Here is a 22,743-nt window from a genome sequence, read left to right on the forward strand (position 1 = left end):
TATAGCTATAATTATAAGAGAAATTAATAATAATAAAATGTTAATCTATCTAAATATCGCTTATTCTAATACGCTTTATAATAATCTAAAACGAATAATTATTTAATCGATTAAATGAAATATACTTACTTATACTTTTACTATTCTTTTTTAACTTTTCATTATAATTATATCGTAATTATACTTTTTTAATAGATTTATTCTTTTTAAAAGTAATTATATATCTCTTAATAATAATATAATCTTAAGATTCTATATATTACGAGTAAAGGTCTAGAAATTAAATTTATAATTATTTTTTTAATTAGAGCTATCGAGTAAATAGGTAAGCGATCTTTAATAAGCGAACTTTGATAAGCGATATTTGAATTCCTTACGCTTTAATAATTATAAGACTAAATTTAAGAATTCTTTTTTTCTCTAAAAGCCTATATTGTATTATGTAATTTAAAAAGAAATTACAAAACTTTAATAGAAAATAAAAAAGTTATTGTAAAATTAAATAATATATATCTATTTTTTAATTAGAGCTATTCGGCTATTTTTTTTAATAGTTACGAATATTAATTTATTTACTTTTAATAACTTAGTTAATCTAATTAAAGAGCGTAGTAACTCTAAATATATAATTAGTTATATATATATATTTAAGATTTTTTAAATTAACTCTATCTTATTCTTTTATATATATTAATTATATATATAGAATAATTATATTAAATAAGATATTTATCTAATTATCGAGAGATAAATTTAGAGTTATTATTATTAAGTGAGAAATATAGATAAACGATAGAGTAGATATTAATTCTACTATTATATTCTAATATAAAAATATTTAACTTAAAGAGACTAGATATAAATTCTTTATTATTTTCGATTAATATTTATTAGCTTTTACGTAATTATTAATTTAATTAGAGAGATTATATATCTAGTAGATAGAGATTATACGCTTATTAAATAGAGGCTATACGCGTAATAATAGTTTAATTTTATATTATATTTAAAATCTAGTCTCGAAGAGATTTTAAAGTATTAATTAGTTTATTCTATATACTATATATTTAATATTTTAATAGCTATTACTATTATAGCTACTACTATTTATTATTTAAATAATTTATTATTATATAATAGCTATAATAGTAATAGTTATAATAATAATAATTATAATTATAATAATAATAATAATAATAATAATAATAATAATAATAATAATAATAATAATAATAATAATAATAATAATAATAATAATAATAATAATAATAATAATAATAATAATAATAATAATAATAATAATAATAATAATAATAATAATAATAATAATAATAATAATAATAATAATAATAATAATAATAATAATAATAATAATAATAATAATAATAATAATAATAATAATAATAATAATAATAATAATAATAATAATAATAATAATAATAATAATAATAATAATAATAATAATAATAATAATAATAATAATAATAATAATAATAATAATAATAATAATAATAATAATAATAATAATAATAATAATAATAATAATAATAATAATAATAATAATAATAATAATAATAATAATAATAATAATAATAATAATAATAATAATAATAATAATAGTAATAGTTATAATAGTAATAGTTATAGTAATAATAGTTATAATTAACTAGAATAATAACTAGAATAATTACTTATACTTCTAAATATAGAAATTTTAATCGAGAAATTTTATGTATATATTATTTTATAATATAATACTATATATATATTATCTTATAATATAATTTATTAAGATTTCGAATTTATATTAAAAAAAAGATATAATATTTAACTTTATTTATATTATATTTAAATACGATATAATATTACTTAATATAAAATAATCTATAAAATATATTATATCTTTTTAACTAGTATTTATAATATATTCTTTATATAATATATATTATTTAATTAATCTTAAAAAAACTTTTAAATAATATTAAAATTATTTTAATAAATAAAAAATTCTAGAGAAGCTAAGATAATAAAGAAAATAAGAATTAAATTTAAATAAGTATAATTAATTTATTAATAATCTTAATTTAAATATACTATTTTTTATTATTATTCTAATTATTATATTATTAATTATATTAAAATTTAAAAAATTATTATATATATAAATATTAGCGATTAGCGTAAAAATATTTTTTTATATTCTAAATTAAATACTTTTAAAATAAGAATATTTTAATATTAGATATATATTAATTTTTTTTTAAAACAAATATTATTAAAAATATTTTCTTAAGCTTTTTTAAGATATTAAGATTTATTAAAATTTAATTTATTAGATATTAATTTATATTTTACTTCTTTATATTAATATAAGTAAAGATCTATAAATTAAATTCATAAAGTTAAATTTTTCTAAGTTAAATAAAGTTAGATTTTTTTAAGTTAAATAAAATTTTAGTTCTAGTTAAAGTTAAATCGAACTCTAATCGCTTACTATACGTTTTTAATCTACTTTTATTACTACGAAATTAATAAAAAAGATAAAAGCTCTAATTCTAAGTTAAATCGAATTCTACTTATTTTTTATATAATATTTAACTTATTTAGCTTACTTCTATTACTATAAATCGCTAATTAATTATATTCTTATCTAAAAAAGAAGTACTTACTTAATAATCTTATTTTTAATATATCTTATTAATCGAGTAAGTTATCTTCTTAATAAATCGTCTAAAATTATAATTAATAAATTAATCTTACTAATAACTCGACTTAGAATTATATATAATTAATTATAAGTAAAGACCTCGAAGTATAGATATAAGTTAATTTACTATAATAACTAGTCTTAAAACTTATTAATTATTATATTAAAGATTAATTAAATTAAAAATTAAATATATTAAAAGAGAATATATAAATTATTTAAATTAGATAAAGCTAGAGAAATATATAATATATAATATTATTTATTATTATATTCGTTTTTAAGAATATAATAATTAAGTATCTTAAACTTAATATATTTAATTTATAAATATATCTTATTATATAAATCTATACGCTACTTTAAATTTCTTAATAATATTATTATATAATTCTATTTTAACTTTAAATAATAAGATAAAAGCGAGATTAATTTAAAGATATTTATTATTTTAATAAATAGAAGAAAACTATCTTTCTTATTAATAACTTAATTTCTACTATTATAAATAATCTTAATTTTAAAAAACTTATTAAAAATTTAATTATTAAATTAGATAATATTCTTATTAAAAATATAAAGAATTATTTTAAATATATAAAAATTAGTTATTCGATATAAGTTAAAATTATTATAAATAGTATTAATTAATTAAATAATAAAGTCGTTTAATAGTTACTCGATAAACTAATTAATAGCTTTTTATTCTTCGAAGCTTATTAAGATATTATTATCTATATCTAATAGTTTTTAAATAAATTTCTCTATATTAGTTTAGTCTTAATTAATAAAATTAGAGTTTTAAAGTTTTATATTTTTTATAAGTCTAAGAATTTAAATATAATTTTAAAAATAAAACGCTTTTAATATAGTTTAAGCGATATAATCTAATTTAATATTCTTAATAATTAAAAGAATTTAATAGAAGTTATTATAGAAGTATATAATTATATTATTAAAAGAAGTAAGATTCTTTTAAATATCTTAAAATATATAATTAATAATCTTAATATCGTAGCGATTTTATATAGAGATCTTATTTTAGAAAATAAGCTCGATTATCTTTAATAATTAAGTTAAATTAAATTCTATTAATATATTATAATTAAATTAAATAATAATATTAAAAGAAATCTTAAAGCGAGAATAAGCGATAATATTATTTTAAAAAAAGAATAAAGATAATATTAGATAAAGCTATAATAATAGCTATTTTAAAATTATATTATACTCTTTATAATACGATATTCTAAAATATAATCTTATTAATACCTTTATAGCCATCGAGAAAGAAAAATTAATTATTAAAATAAGAGATTATATTCTAAATAGCGTTAATTATAGCGATTTAATTATTATTAAAACTCGCTTATATTTACTCTTAAATATTAATTTAATAATTATATTCTTCGCGTAGAAGTTAATTTTAATTATTAATATAATACTATTTATAATTTTATTAAATTATAAATAAATTAAAATTAATAATAAGATTAATATTTTTTATAAAGCTAATATTATTTTTCTTTAAGCGAATTTAAATTAAATAAAGATAAAAGTCTTTAACGATAATCTATTTATATTATATATTATTTAATAAAGAAAGAGTATAATACTAAGTCTAAAGAATATAAATAAAATTATTAAATAATCTAAATAAAGAAAAATATATATTAATTAAGAAATATATATAAAGTATAAAAGAAGAATTAAATTATTTATAAATAAAAAAATAAAAAATATATTTAACGCGAAAAGTTTTAATAGCTAAAAAAAGAATATTATATTAAAAAAAGTTATAATATTTTAAAACTATCGTTAGCGTGAAAATCTTCTTATTCTATAACTCGAAGTACTTTAATTTATAAAAGAAATTATTTAAAAAAAAGTATTTAATATAAAAAGTTTTAATATATAAAAAAAGAAATATTATATTAAAAAAAGTTATAATATTTTAATATTATTATTAACGCGATAAGCTATTTATAATACGCTTAAAAATTTCTATTTAATAAAAAAAGAATTATCTATATATCTTAATTTATAATTATTTTATAAATCTAGAGAATTATCGAGTTTATATTATAATAGAATTATTATAAAGAAACTCTATAAGCGATATCCTCTCTATTAAATCGCTACTTTATTTAATATTTAATTCTATTTAATATTATTATAAAATAAATCTCTCGCTATATAAATATTATAATAGAAAGAAAGAATATTATTATTTATTATATATAAGTCTTTAAAGAATATAGAGTTTAATATATTTAGAAGAAGATATTATAGATAGAAGAGCTTCTTAGCGTTTAAATTAATATAATATATTCTTATAATAATATCTCTACGTCTCTAATATAGACTTTATTTAAATATATCTTACTTATTCTTTTTTTAGATATATTACTTTAATAAATTAATATAGAAAAAATCTTCTATTTATCTTCGCTATTAACGTTATTAATTTAATTAAAAGAAGACTATTAATTTAATTTAGCGTTTATATATTATATTAATTATCTAATTTAAATTATTATTATTATTAAATATTATATTATATTAATATAGAAGATAAATAGATAATCGTTTAATAGAAGAATTATAATTATATAATTTAAAGCTAAAAATCTTTTAATAGACTTTTATAGAGTCTATCTATTATACGTCTTAATACTTTTAAATCTTATTTATCTAATCTAGATCTATATTATTCTAATCTATATCGCTTTTATACTTTATCTAAAAACTAGTTTAATTACTATTTTTATAAATATATTTAAAAATATATTTATAGACTTTAATATTAATATAGATCTTTATATTAATATAAGCGTTATACTTAATTAATAAATAGAGACTATAAGATATTATCTAGTAATTCTATTTAGATTTATTATCTAATATCTTAATAAGTCTATATCGATAATATATAAAATACTCGAAGTTTAATTTAAAGACGATATAATCGCTAAAGTCCTTCGAAAATTATTTATTATATATATTCTTATCTAAATCTTAATAAGACGAAATAATATTTATTCTATTAATAGTATATTAGCTATAATTTCTATAAAGTATATATTTAATAATAATTATATAGAGATTAAGAAATAGACTTTAATTAGAGATTTAAATATTAATAATAATATCTATCTTAATAACGCTAAAGAATTAATCTTTAGAATATAATATAATAAGAATATAAATATATAATAAATTTTATTTTTAAAATTCTATAATATAAATATAGATAAAAACTTAATTTATTATTTATAAAGTTAATTAGAGTTAAAGCTAATCGATATTTTAATTAATTATACTTCGCCTTTATAAGAATAAAGAAATTTTTTAAATAATATATAGAGTTAATTAATAGAAATTACGATATATAATAAGTTAAATTATATTAAAAGTACTTTTAGAAATTATAATCTATACTAATTATCTAATTTATATATTATTTAAAGAACTATTCTATTAAATAAGAAGAGAGAGAATTATTATATTATAATAGAGGATAAAAAGAATAGAAGTATATCTAATATCTTCTTCTTTAGAATATTATTTATAAAGATCTTTAGCTTTAATCTAAATATTCTAATAATTAAATTAAATTAATTAGTAATTTATTTATTAAATAAAAAGTTTTTAATAATTTTAATCTATTTTAAATTATAGATAAAAGTTATAAAGAGATTTAGTCGACCGAACTTAATAAATAGAGTAATAATATTTTAATAGAGTTATTTTATAAATCGTAAGTTTTCTTAATAGAAGAAAGAGAGAATAATATATTATTTATTAATCTAATCGTTTATAATAACTTTATTAATATAAATATCGATAACTACTTAATAAATATTAGCTTAAATAATCTTCTAATTTATCTTTAATTAATAAAGTTTATTATTTTTAATAATTATATAGATATTATAGATAAAATATTATAATAGTCTATTATAATAGAGAAAGCGGTTAAACTTATAAGAATAATTTTATATTATATATTTATAAGAAGTTAGTAATTAATAGAATAGAAGAAATAAATAAAATAGATCTATAATATAAGATAAGCGTTATTTATATAAAGTTATCTTAGCTAATAATTTCTCTAATTTATAAAATAACTTTATTATTTCTATTTCGCTAGATAAGAAAACTCTTATTTAATATATTATCTATATAAAATATATTATTATATTATAACTATTTATTAAATAAGAAGATAAGAGAATAGTATAGAGATATATAGACTAGATACTAATATAAAATACTAAATCTCTTATTACTTTAAGTCTTTATTAATATATCTCTAATTTTAGATATATCTAATAAATTATCGATATTATTCTTTTAGATAATAGCGATTTTATCTAAAATAAGACGATTATAAGTATATAGATTATAATATTATAGATTTTTATAGAGTAGCTTATAACTCCTTATATTTAAATTAATCTCTAATCTTTTAAATATCGATTTAAGAATATTAATATAGAAATTAATACTTTTAAGAATTATAACTATTTTATAATAAAGCGTCTAATTAATATAATTATAGTAATTATATCTAGTAAAGTTAATATAGAAAATATAATCGAGAGAAAGTTATATCGTATTATAAATTAATCTTAGATATTATCTATAATATAGATTTAGCTAAAAATCGATTTTTCGCTCTTTAGAGACGCTAGAATAGATATATAAATAGTAATTACTCTCTAGATTTTATATATATATAAGACGATTAAATAATTAATAATAATTTACTATAAGACTATAAGAATTATATTATTATATTAAACGCTATAGTATAAGAGCGTAGTTTACTAACGATTAGCTAGCGAGTATAGACTATAAAAGACGTAGAGTTATTATGAAATTTAGTAGTATATTTAATAGTAGAAATAATTTTTAAGAAATATTAAAACTTCGAGATATATAAAGTAAATCTATATTCGTTAAGTCTCTAAATATATAAGATATATTATTAAAATTAAATCTTAAAAGAAATCTTAATATAATATATATAATGTTAAAGCTTTAGCGTAAATAGCGTTAAGGTTTATAATAGTATTAAATATAATAATTATCTCTTCTTTTAAATCTTAATCTCTAGATATCTAAATAAATAGAACGCTTATTAAAAAATCTTTAAACTTTAATAGAAAAATAAGAGAAAAGAGTTAATCTATTTTAATATCGTTTTAACGACGTAATAGAATTAATTATTACGCGTTATAGACGCGCTATTAATATATTATATAATAATATTAATACTATCTTTAAGAATAATATCGCTTTTATAATATTAATTAATAGTAATTTATAGTAAGTTAACGCGCTTAATATTAGCGTTTTTATAGCGTTAATTAATAACTCTTATAGCGAATAAATATTTAATTTATAAATTTATAATAAAATCTTAAAATTTTAATAAGTAAAAGAAGATAGAAGAGTTATTCTATAGATAATATCGTTTTTATAATATATTATATTAATAGCGAAGTAATATAGTAATAATCTTTATTATAGATATTTAAAGAGAATAATTAATAGAGTAACGCGTTCGCGATAATATTTTTAATTATTAATTAATAATAATAGTAGAATAATAATAATAGTTAGATAACGCGGCTTTATAAATAATAGCGAAATATTATTATATCGCTAATATCTATATTATTAAATATTATTTATTAATATTAGCGCTATAATAAAGAATATAAAAACTCTCTTTAAATTATTTATTTTTATTCTTCGTAACTCTTAATATCTCTCTTATAAATACTTATTTTAATATTATAATATTAATATTAATATTAATATAAATATAGTATATCTTATTATATTAATAGTCTATCTCTCTTTATTATAAATATCTTATTATTATTAATTATATTAATATATAGATTAATAATTTTATAATATTCTTTTTTAATAATAATAATAACTTTAATAATAAGTATATAATCGCCTTATAGACGCGATTATTAATCTCTAATTATTTTTATTATTATCGCTTTATATATATAATTATTAATAAATTCTAATATTTAATTTATTATATAAAACTTATTTTTATTAAGATAACGATTTATATATTTAAGATAAGTCTTCTCTTTATAATAATTATAAAGTTAAAAAGCGCGATATTAGTCGCTATATTAAAATCTCTCTATATCTTTAAGTATAAATAAGAAAATTAATATAGCGCTATCGTCGCGTTAGATAATTTTAGCGAATATCTTATTAATAAATTAAGCTCGATAAAGAGATTATTTAATAATATAAGTTATAGAGATATATAATAATAATAATTTCGATTATTTTTATTATAATTATAAATTTTTATATCTAGCTTATAGCGATAAATAAGCGTATAATAAAGTTTAAATAAGTTATTAAAGAAGAAGTTTAAGAGTCTTTATTAATATATAATAAACGTCGAAAAATATTAACTCGAAGATTATATTTTAATTAACTTTTTATTAAAGTAATAAATTAATAAATTTAATTTAATATCTAACGCTAAGATAATAAAGAATATTTAAATAATAATCTTTTTTTAATAATAGCGCTAATATAGAATCTTTAGATAATTCTTTAATAGCTACTTTAAGTAAAAATATATTTATATTAATAGTATATATTCTAATATAATATAATCTCTTTATAGTAGAGTTTAATAGATAGCTAAATAATATAATTATTTAATTAATCTATATTTTAATAATAGTAAGTATAAAGAAATACGCGCGTAGTATAAATATTATCTAAAAATATATCTAATTTAATCGATATTTATATCTTATTTTATCGCGTTCGCTTATTTACTATTAATTTATATAATTAAATAAACTCTTTAATAATAAGAGACTTATTATTATCTATTATTTAGTACTTCTACTTATTATTTGTTTATTTATAGATTTAAATTAACTCGTTAGTATTAATAAGTTTATTATCTAATAGTTATTAGTTATACTCTTTATCTTAATTAGTTTATTTAATTTTATATTAAATATCTTTCTTATATTTAATCTTATTAACGATTTCTTTAATTTTTTAAAGCTTATTATTATTAATAAACTTAAAGATCTATATAAAGATATTCGCTATATTATTATAATCGCGATTATAATAAGACTTAAATAATAATATATAAAAGATATTATAAATTTTATACGTTAAGAGTAAAAGTAGATAATACGCTTACGCTTCTATCTTATTTATAATTTAAAATAATTTTATAAATTTATAAGATAACTTCTTATTTAGATATTTTTACTTTAAATTCTTAATTACTAATATTATTAAATTATTTATTTTATAGCTTTAAGATTAATATATTTTATTATAATATTTAAACTAAACTATAATAGCGCTACGAAAATACTCTACTATCTTATTTCTTAATATTTATAACTTCTTTATTCTATTATTTATAGCGAATATCTTTCTCTTAATAAAGTTATTTTTAATCTTTTAATAAATTTTAGAATAATATTTATATCTTAGAAAAAATAATATTATTTTAATAGAGAAATATTAATTATTTATATAAGCGAACTCTATTATTAATAGTTATTTCGCTTAAATATTTTACTTATCGTTAATAAATATATATAAGAAGTATTTTAGTATCTAATTTTAACGCTTAATCTATTTATCGATTTATAAATAAAAGATAATATTTAGATATCGCTTAATTTTAGAATAAAAGTAAATAGTTAATTAGAAGCTATTAATAAATATAGAATCTCTATTATTAATAATATTATTTAATATACTATAGCGATATATTATTTCGAAATAAAATACTTTTATTAGCTAAGCGATATTGATTATAATAAATATAGAAATATATCTTATTATTTTTATAAATCGATTTATTATAATTAGAATAATATTATAAATAATATTCTTATATTTACTTATTAATAAGTTAATAATAAAGTTTATAGAATTTTTTTTTATAGCTTAATAGCGATAGGAAGCGAATTTAATTCGCTATAGAGGCGATATCGCGAAGTCTTAATTTGCTAATAAATGTTATATATCTTAATATAGTCGATAACTTATTTTAAGCTTTTATTTTAATAATATTTATAGATAAATAATTTATATATCTTCGTAGCGCTAAAGTATTTAAATAATAAATTATTATAATATTTATTAATAAGCTCTTCTCTTATAACCTTATCTTTAGAGATATAAAGATAATTATTATATCTTAATAGTTTCTCGAAGTTTAAGATCTATACTTAATTATATATATGATACTTAATTATAAACTTATTAATATTAATTTAAAAAGAGTTTATCTAATTATTATAAATTTATAAATCTTAAATTAATATTTTTATTAGTCTTTAAAGTACGTTATAAGTAATCTCTTATACGATCTTAGACTCTCTTTTAGAAATAATTATTTAAATATTAATAATATAAAATATAAACGCTATCGCCGTTATAATCTTTTTATTTCTTTATAATTATTTATCGCTAATTTAAAGTATAAATTTATTTTATAGTATTAATAGTAGTTTAATATTTAATAGCGAAGTTCTTTTATAATTAAAACGTCGCGATAATGAATTAATAGAGTTTAATTTATTTATTTAATAAAAAATTTTAAAGTTATAAATAGCTAACTTTAGCGCTTAACGAGTTTATCTAAAGTTTAATTTCTTCTACTTTATAAAATCTTTAAAATTATTATAATTTATTAAGATTTTAATATAAAATATATTATCTTCTAGATAGTAATATTATTATTTTATAAACGCTATAATAGCGAGTAGCTCTTAATTATAGATTTTATAGTTTTATTTTATAGAAATTATTTTTTTAGATTAAAATATTACTAATCGCTAATAGCTATTCTTATTTAATTATAAAAATATAATTTCTATATTAAAGTTAAAAGTATCGATTTTAAGATATAGCTTTAAATTTAAATCGTAGTAATATAGAAATAGTATAATTATAAAAGTATTTTAAAGCTATTAGAACGCTAGCTTAGCGCTATCTATTTATTCTAGCAATCTAGATTTCTTATTATTCTTACTCTCTTTAAATAAGTTAATAAGTAATATTATTATACTAAAATAGCTATAGATAAATTATTAATAGAAATTAATAAAGTCTAAAAAGACTTATATATTCTAATAATTTTTTAATTTTAATTATTTCTTAATAATAATAATATATTTCTAATTTATCGCGATATTTTTAATAAATATAATAAATTCTAGAAACTTAATTCGTTTAATATAGAATTAATATTTTTTAAGATTAGCGTATAGTTAAAACTAGCGTAAACGCTTAAATACTTATTTAATATATTACTAATACTTCGCTAGATCTATACTATAAATTAGAATATTATTTAAATATATTATATATATTATATTTATTAGACTTATAAAAATTCTATTAATATATATTTAAAAAGTTATTAAGATATTAATAAGTTTAAAAGATATAATTAGATATTCGAAGTAATCGTAATAATTGCGAAACGCTATTTTTTATTTATTATCTTCTTTAATTTAAATTTAATAATAGATATTCTTAAGATCTAATTTTATAAAAATCTTAGATTTATATAAGTAATTTAAAATCTCGATAATTAAAAGTAGCGAATATCGATTTTTAATAGTTATTATATTTAAACTTCGATAATTAATATAAAAATAGAGTTCTCTATTCTTTTTAAAAATAAAAAGAATTAATACTTCGATTAAGAAAGTTAAATAATAAATTTAATTTTTCTAAAGAAAATTCTTTAGATAGCGCTATAGCTTTACTAACTTTATTTAAAATAAATTATATAAAAAGCTATATAGTAACTTTTTATTACTCTTAATCTTAATAATATAATTTCTCTACTTAAGTATAAATAAGATCTCTACTTTTTTATTAAAAAAAATGTTATTAAACTCTAACAACTTTTAAGAGAGTTTTAGACTACATCTATTTTTCGATTTACTTTATATTATCGCGATATATATAATTATAAATATATTTAATTTTTATTTAATAATCTAAATAAATTTAGTTAATTCTTTAATCTATAATTTATTAGCGTTAACTTTAAACTACTATTACTTCGCTATTAAATTTAATAATACTTATAATTAATTTAACTCGAATATATTTAATATAATATTAAGATCTTTTTAATTAATAATATAAAAGAGTATATTATACTTTCTACTTTAATTTTAACTATCTATTAATTAGTAGTTTAACTAATATACGCTATAATAATATATACTTTAGTTACTTAGCGCTTTTAATTATAATAAAATAGCGTTATAAGATTTTAAGTCTTATTAACTTATAAATTTTTATAAAATTAAATTAATATATATTTTAATATCGAGTAGAGTAATAAATTATCTCTATTTACTCTAAAGCTTTATTTACTTCTTTATAAAAATAGAAGAAATTATCTCTATTAATTATTATTTTTATCTCGCTTCTAAGACGATTATAAGATTTAATTTTTTTTTATTAATACGGCTCCGATATTAGTAATAGATAATTTATCGAGATCTAAATATTTAGATATCTAATAACTCTATTTATTATAATAAAAATAATTATTCTTCTTATAATTAGAATTAAAGAATTTAACTTTATATTTTATATTACTCTCTTAAGTACGCGCTACTTTAATATTATTATTTAAAATTAATTTAAACTTCGAAATTCGCTCCTTTAAGAGCTTATTCTTAGTAAATCTCTTTAAAGACTTTAAATAAAAACCGCCGCTAAAGCGTACGCGTTTCAAAATCTTTTCCTACATAATAGCCTAGATAAGAATTTCTTCTTATTATCTTAATATATTATTAATATTTAAAATCTTATTTTTAAGCTCTAGTCTAAACTTAGTTAAGAAGAAATTAATTTAATATTTCTTAGAAAATAAGAGTAAATAGATCTCTAGCTTCTTTAAATAGATCTTAAAAATAGATATCTTCTAGTCGAAGCGATATTTAATCTTCTTTTATTTTTCGTAGATAAGAAGATAGCGATTTATTAGGTTCGTAATTAAATTAAATAAAAATTATTTAAAGAATTTAAAGATTATATTCTCTAGATTATAGATTTAATAGTATTTATATTATTAGATATTAGAGTTATCTTCTAAAAATTATATATAATAAATAATTCTAGCTTAATTAATAATAAAATATTTAGAATTTATAAAGAATTTAATTTCGATTTCGCGGAATTAGCGTAGATACTTCTTCTTATTAATACTTTTATAAGAATATATTTTTTTAGAGTAAAGTATTTTTATCTTAATTAATATATTCGCTAAAGATGCGATAGTAATTAGTATAAATAGATTTTTGCTAGTTATAGACGATGAGCTAGCGTTATAAAGCTCGCGATTATAAGCATTTAATATAATTAATTCTTATTTTTATTTTAAATAATAGTTTTTAACTTTAATAATCGTAAGATATGATTTTATAGTAAAGTTTTCTATTAATAAAAAACTTTTAAATTAATTATTGACGCTATAGCGGTTATCGATATTATCTTTATTATCTACTATATAGTTTAGAGATAAACTTAATATTATAATAATAATAAATCTTTTTCTTTAAAAGATAAAAAGATTAGAATTATAAAAGTGTAATCTATTAGCGATTAGCTAGTGAGTATAAGTTATAAAAGATATAAAGTTATTATAAAATTTAGTAATATATTTAATAATAGAACTAATCTTTAAGAAATATTAAAACTTCGAGATATATAAAGTAAATCTATATTCGTTAAATCTCTAGATATATAGAGTATATTATTAAAACTAAATTCTAAAAGGGATTCTAATATAATATATGCGATGTCGGAGCCTTAATATAAATAGCGTTAAGGCTTATAATAGCATCAGGCCTAATACTATAGCGACGAAATTCTTTATAATTATTAATAAAATTTAAAGTCTCTAGCGTTAAAGAATAAAGAATTTAATTAATAATATACTCGCTAGAGTTAATCGAATTATTTATACTTATTTCGACGTTTTTATAGCCTTATTCTATATTATTTACTTCTTAATCGATATCTATTTTAAATATATTAATTTTAGTTTTTTCGCTATCGTAGTATTACTTAATAATCTTATCTTTTTATAATATCGCGCCGTAGCTATTATAAATCTAGTTTATAAAATTTAAATTATATTATATAAACTTTATAATATATAGATAACGCGTAATATAGTTAATAAGCTTTATTAGAGATTAAATAGAAGCTAAATAAAGGCTAAAAGATAGATTAAAAGAACGTAGACTATCGAAATTATTATTAAAGAAGTCTATTAATAAGTCTTATAATAGAGAGTCTTCTATATCGTCTTTCTCTTATTTAAAAGCTTCTTCTTAATAATATTTAAGATATAATACGCGTTAAGAGACTTTAAAATAGAATAATAAAGAATAAATTAAGAAGAAAGACGCGTTTTAAGAGATAGTATCGCTAAATTAAAAGATATTATCGCTAGCTTAAAAGAAGTATATAAAAAAAAATGTATTCATTTAAGCTCTTTTTAAGGGTCTTTTAACGCGTTTATAAGTAGTAATAGATAGCTATTAAGCTCGCTTATAATCTTAATTATTAGTAATAACGAATTCGCTAAGAGATAATCTAAAGGCGTTAATAAGAAATTTAAAAAATAGACGAAAGAAATATATATCTTAGATATTTAATAATATTTAAGCGAGAGATATTAAAAGCGAATATATTTATAATTAATAGATTAATAGAATTATAAAAGAAATATAATTATATAAATAGATAAAAGAATTATTATTCGATCTCGAATATATTTAATATAACTATAATATTTAAATATTAACTTAATTTATTAATAATAAACTAAACTTTATTATTTTTATATCGTTAGAAAACGTATACTAAACTTTATAATTTACGAAATTATAAAGAAATAGTATTTATAGAAAGCTAGTTATTTTAGAGTATAAGACTTCTATATATAAATTTTTAATAAGAAAACTCGAGAGAGCTAGCGAGCTAACTTAGATAGTCTAATTAAAAAGCGTAATAATCTTAAATTTATAATTAGCTATATATATAAATTTAAGATTTTCTAGCTTAGCTCTATCTTATTCTTTTATATATACTAATTATATACTTTTTTAAAAATAAATTAACTATTTATTTAAAATTAAATAATAAAAAATAGTTATAAATAGAAATTATAATCTAGATATTTAAATAATTTTTAATTAATTATTAATAGATTTAATATTTAACTTAACTTATTAAATCTTTTTATAAATTATAAAATTAATAAATAAAGAAAAGAAAGCTATAATTTATTATATCTTTAATATTTATAATTATTTTTTTAATTATATAGATAAAAAGCTCGAAAAATTAAAAAGAAAAAGAATTTCTTAAAAAGAAGAATTTTTTAAAATTTTTAAAACGGTTTATAAGAAATTAACTATTTATTATTATTAAATTTAATTAGATTTAAATTATTTATATAAATAAATTATATTTCTATATTAATATATATAAAAGAATAAAATAGAGCTAAATTAGAAAATCTTAAATTTATATATATAATTAATTATAAATTTAGATTTACTACGCTTTTTAGTTAGATTAACTAATTTATTACGAATAAATAAATTAGCGTTCGTAATTATTAAAAAAATAGATATATGTTATTAATATATAGAGTAACTTTTTTATTTTCTATTAAATTTTTAAAAAAAAATTTAACTTATAAAACGAAATATAAGCTTTTAGATAAAAAAAGAATTTTTAAGTTTAGTCTTATAATTATTAAAGCGCAAGGAATTTAAATATCGTTTATTAAAGTTTGCTCGATAGTCGAATAGTTCTAATTAGATATATATTATTTGATTTTAAAATAAATTTTTTTTTTCTATTAAAATTTTAAGATTCTTTTTTTAAATTATAGAATAAAATATAGACTTTTAGATAAAAAAAGAATTCTTAAATATAGTCTTATAATTATTAAAGCGTAAGGAATTTAAATATTACTTATTAAAGTTCGCTTATTAAAGATTACTTACCTATTTACTCGATAGCTCTAATAAAAAAAAAAATTATAAATTTAATTTATAGATCTTTACTCGTCTAAATTATAATAATATAAAATTAAATAAATTAAATAAAAAGATTAATATTAAGAAGTAATTATAAGTAAAGATTTATTAAAAACGTTTAAAAAATATTTTAAAATTATTAAGATATTAATATAATTAATTAATTATAAAGAGCTAAGCGAATAAATTAATTAAATAAAAATATATTTAATTAAATAATAAAATCTAAGATTAAAAGTTTAGATAATAAGAGTAAATATAACTAACTTTAATAATATAAAAGAAATAATAAATTTTCTAATTATTATTCTAATTATAATCTTACTTCTAATCTTTATAAAGCTTCTTTTAATAATTTAATAAATCTTTTAGTTTTAAAATAATAATAAAAATTAAAATCTAAATACGCTATAATTACTTAAATAGCTTATAATATTCTTTATACTTTCGCGAAAATTATTATATATAAATAATATTTTTTAATAATTAAAAGATATTATAATAAATAAAAGTATTGATTATTAATAATATTTTATATTCTAATAATAATTCTTTATATAAAATATTAAGAAAACGAGTTTAAATAAGTTAAACTTAATTTTAAAGAAGATTTTAATATATCGAATTAGATTAAAAGAGTTAATAATACTTTATATAAAAACTTAATTAATAATTATAATAATTATATTAATAAAAATAATAAGTTTATAAAAAATACTTCAATAAATTTAATATTTATATATTTATTAAGATATATTACTAATACTTTATAATATTATAAATAAAAAAAATTATAGAAAATTAATAATAATAATATTAATCTTAATAAAGAGATTTAAAATAATTTAAAAAGCGAATTTATTTATAAATAATTAATAAGTTTAATTAGATAAAGATAAATTTAAAATATTTAAAAGAATTATAATAAAATAGAATAGAAGCGAAGCGAAGAATTTAAGATAAGATTAAATATAATATTTATTAAACTTATTTAATATATTAAGATAAATATATAAATAAAGATAATTATAGAATTTTATATTTATAATATTTAAAGATTTAAATTTAGAATATTCTTTTATATTATAATCTTAAAAAGAATAAAAATATTTATAATTCTAATTATTATTCTTATTATTATTAATAAAAAGATAAATAATTATATTAAATTACTTTTTATATTTTCTATCTCTTAGTAAAGAATTATAAATATATTCTATATATCTTAATTAGATTATTTTATATATATTAAAATCTTAATTAAGAAATCTTATATATATATATTATATTATAATATAACGAGTAAAGGCCTATAAATTAAATTTATAATTTTTTTTTAATTAGGGCTATCGAGTAAGTAGGTAAGCGATCTTTAATAAGCGATCTTTGGTGAGCGATATTTGAATTCCTTGCGCTTTAATAATTACAAGACTAAATTTCGAAATTCTTAAAAATTCGAAAAGTATAAATAGCGCTTTAAAATTTAAAAAAAAATCTCAAAGTTTTAATAGAAAATAAAAAAGTAATTCTATGTGTTAATAATGTATATCTATTTTTTTTAATAAGGGAGGCGTGGGAGGGCGAGATTTTGATAGTTACGAACGTTAATTTATTTATTTACGATAAGTTAGCTAGTCTAATTAAAAAGCGTAGCGAATTTAAATTAATAATTAATTATATATATAAATTCAAGATTTTTAAGCTTAGCTCTATCTTATTCTTTTATATATATTAATAAATATATTATATCGTAATATATATCGTTAAGATCTCGAATTTATATTAAAAAAAGATATAATATTTAACTTTATCTTTATTATACTCGAATATAATATAATATTACTTAATATAAAATATTTTATAAAATATATTATATCTTTTTAACTAGTAATTATAAACTTTATAAAAGAAGTATATTAATAATTATTAGCTTTTAACGCTAAAATTTAAAATTTAAAATTTAAATATATTTAATAGAAGAAATATTAAAATTATATATCTTAGTAAATAATTAGATTATAAGAATATAAATAATTTAAAATTATTAAAGCTTTAAATAATTTTATTTATAATTTAAAACTCTCGACTTTTATAAATAATATTTACTTAATCTTTTATTTATAATTATTAGATCTTAATAATAGTAATCTATTATTAGAATAAATCGAACTCTTATTATTATCTATTAATATTAATAAAGAAGATATAATTTAAAATATTAAAGAAATAATTTCTTAATTAATAAGAGAGAATATATAATATATAAAATTTAATATAAAGACTTTAATAGCGAGAAAAACTTCTCTTAATAGTTATTTATAGATATAATATAATATTTAAATCTAATAGTAAACTTTTATTATTATCTTCTCGAGATCGCTAATCTTTATTTATTTTTTAAAAGATCTTTAAATAAAAATTTCTTTATTAATACTATTAATTTATAATAGCTATATCAATTTATAAAAAGATTTTAAATTTATAATAAAATATTAAGCTAATATATTTAAGAATACTTCTTTATATATATCTAGATATAATTTTTATAAGATTAATATCTATTATATAACTATTATTATTATTAAAGCTTTAAATTAAGAAAGAAGATAATATTACGATTTTAATTACTTTATTTATATTATAGTCTAATTAAGCTTAGTATATTAAAGTCTTATAGTTTTTATATTCTATTATAAATTTTATATTTATAATTATTCTATATAGATAATATTCTCTTTATATTATAAAAAAAGATTATTATATATACTCTTAAGTTTCTAATAAAAATAAATAAAAGAGAAATATCGAAGTTTAAATATTAAATTATAAATAGTTAAAGATTAATTTATACTATATAACGAAGCGAAATAAGATTAAATTTTATATATCTAATATTATCTTACTTCGAGATAGAGTCTTAACGAAGTAGAATTTATTACGAGCGTACTCTTAATATATTACTTAGTTCTCAGCCCTATAACTAGTAGACCTTAACGGAGATATCTTCTACTATATTATATCTTCTTTTCATCTATATAATTCGATAGTCTTATTATTCTCATTCTATCTTACTTATATTAATATCGTATCTATACTAGTTCTAATATTATAATAAAACTTCTTTATATCCCCTAACGAAGAGAAATGTAATTCGAATATACTCTATTCGAATTAGCGGATAAATTTAAAGAAATGCGTTAGTAGAGACTTTAATATTATTATATTTTTAGATAAGCTTACTAGATAAGTAACTCGATTTTATAGTAAATTAAACTCGATAAATAGTAATTAAGAGATAAATAAAGTATTAGACTATTCGTACGACTAGCGAATCGAAAAAAATAGTTAATACTATCTTATAAATATTTCTTTATATTATAATAAGTCTACTATAATAGCGATAGAAATAGCTCTAAAATAATTACGATTCGATCTCTTTACTAAGTATATCGATAATATATATAATAAGTCTACTATTAAATAATATTCACTATATTTAATTCTTTCTCTATCTTTCTATAGACCTACGAATCGATAAGTACGTTAAGATAAAAAATGAAATAAAGAATAAATTTTTAATAATAAGAGTATAGGAGATATAGGGTAAATCTATAGTGAAGCTCCTAGGCCAGACTATTAACTGATATTAAGAGGGTTTTATAACACATATATACGTTAGATTTTCTTTAATTCTATCGAAGGATTATAGCAAGAAGACTAGTTAAGAAGAAGAACTCGAAGAATCTCGCTAGCACGCAGATAAGATATAATAAATATCTTTAGAATCTCTAAGGGATAATATGGGCATGGTATAGTCAAGACTAATGCGATCCGGCAAAAATCGTCAAAACTCGAATTTCGACTATTACCGCTATACCTCGATAAATCTTCTCCAATCAAGGCCTATAGGGACTATGAATATTTAAAGAAATAGGATAAGCAATGGGCGTGCATCTCCGGTCTACCAGCCATGGGGGCTATGGCTATTTGAGAGAGAGGATAGTGTTATAAGCGTACCCTTAATATACCACTCAGCCCTCAGCCCTATAGCTAGTGGGCCTTGGCGGAGGTATCCCCTACTATATTATGTCTTCTTCCCACCTATATAGTTCGGTAGCCTTATTATCCTCGTTCTATCTCACTTATACTAATATCGTATCTATGCTAGTTCTAATAGAATTAAATTAAGATAAGATTTTCTTAATAAAATAATAAGAGTATTCTATTATTCTCGCTAAGTATATTAATTAAACTAATTTAAAATTATTATTCTTATATTAGTCTTACGAGTTTAGATTTATAAATTAAATTTATAATCTATTTTTTTTAATTAAAACTATCGAGTAGATTTAATAAGCGAACTTTAATAAGCGATAAAAAAAATTATTTTTAAATGATTATAAGATTAAATTTCAATTTTTTTAAAATAATTAAAACGTGCGATTTACGTTCTATAATTTAAAAGAAAAATCGAAAGATTTTAATAGAAAATAAAAAAGTTATTTTAAATTTAAATAACGTATATCTATTTTTTTTAATAAGAGCTATCGACTATCGAGTAAATTTAATAAGCGAACTTTAATAAGCGATATTTAAATTCAATGTCTTTAAAGAATTATAAGATTAAATTTCAAAATTCTATCTTTATTAAAAAGCGTAAGCTACGAACTATAATTTAAAAAAAGTTAATAAATTTTAATAGAAAATTACAAAGCTATTAAATAATTAAATAATTAAAAGTAGAAAAAGAATATTTTAATAATTACGAACGTTAATTTATTTATTCGCGATATTTAATTAAAAAGTATAGATCTATTAAATTTATAACTAGCTATATATATATAAACTTAAAAATTTCTAACTTAGCTTTATCTTATTCTTTTATATATATTAATAATATCTTTATAAAATTCTTTAAATATAATTAATATATCTTCTAATTATCTTTTTAGATATTAATATTTTATACTCTAATTTAGATTATAATATTCTATTTTATATTCTATTTTATTATAGTTTTTAATATTATAATAATATATAATATTAAAATTTAAAGAAATCGCTTAGAGATGTTTAAAGTTTATCGAAATAATAAAGTATACTTCGAAATCTCGCTTTCGAATCGAGGCGAGATCGAGATTTTAAGAAAGCTCGAAATCTTATTATAAAACCTCACCTCGACCTTAACTGTTACGTTTTTAGTTACGTTCCTAGCGTAACTTGGCATGTAGCTTTCTTTAGCTTTTTCTTCGATAGCTATGAAGAATTAATCAACTCATACCATTCAAAGAAACACCTTTCTTCATGCTTTGTAACTGCTTTCATCAATTCAAGAATACACTTACTTCCTTCCCACCGTAACCCTGATAGATTGGGCACAAATTTTTGATAAACTTACTCTTAAGATACCTTGGACAAGGCGTGAGATTTCCGATACAGGCTGACCAATACCGACCGACTACGGAGTACGCGACCCACACTCTCGGTGGGGTTCTGGAAAGTCACTTAGGGGGCGAGAAGACCAAGACACCGAGCCAATTGGTGCCGGACGCAATGCAAGATATTGCCAGTGCCTCAGAAATGGCTTGATCTGCAGAGGCAAATGCGGCGAATCAGTTAAGATCTACCCCACTATTGGAGTTGAGATAGCGGCGTGTGCGGGGATGGACGCAAGGCCATGCGTGTCGGAACCGGCAGGAGGTGAATTTGGTGAATTTGGTGGATGACGGCGAGAAGTCTTGATTTGCATGGAACACAAAAAGTCCCCGAGAAAATCAAAACACTCAAATACAGACCCGAGCTATGCGACCACGTGCTTGCAGAAGTAAACCTTCACAAATAGGCGATTTTGTGCGAATGGCTCGATCTCCCCAATAGGTACAAGTAAACGTACCTAGCTGCTCA

Source organism: Letharia lupina (assembly GCF_014066315.1).
Source record: "Letharia lupina isolate WasteWater1 chromosome Unknown contig_14, whole genome shotgun sequence".
In the NCBI taxonomy this organism is placed as follows: Eukaryota; Fungi; Ascomycota; class Lecanoromycetes; order Lecanorales; family Parmeliaceae; genus Letharia; species Letharia lupina.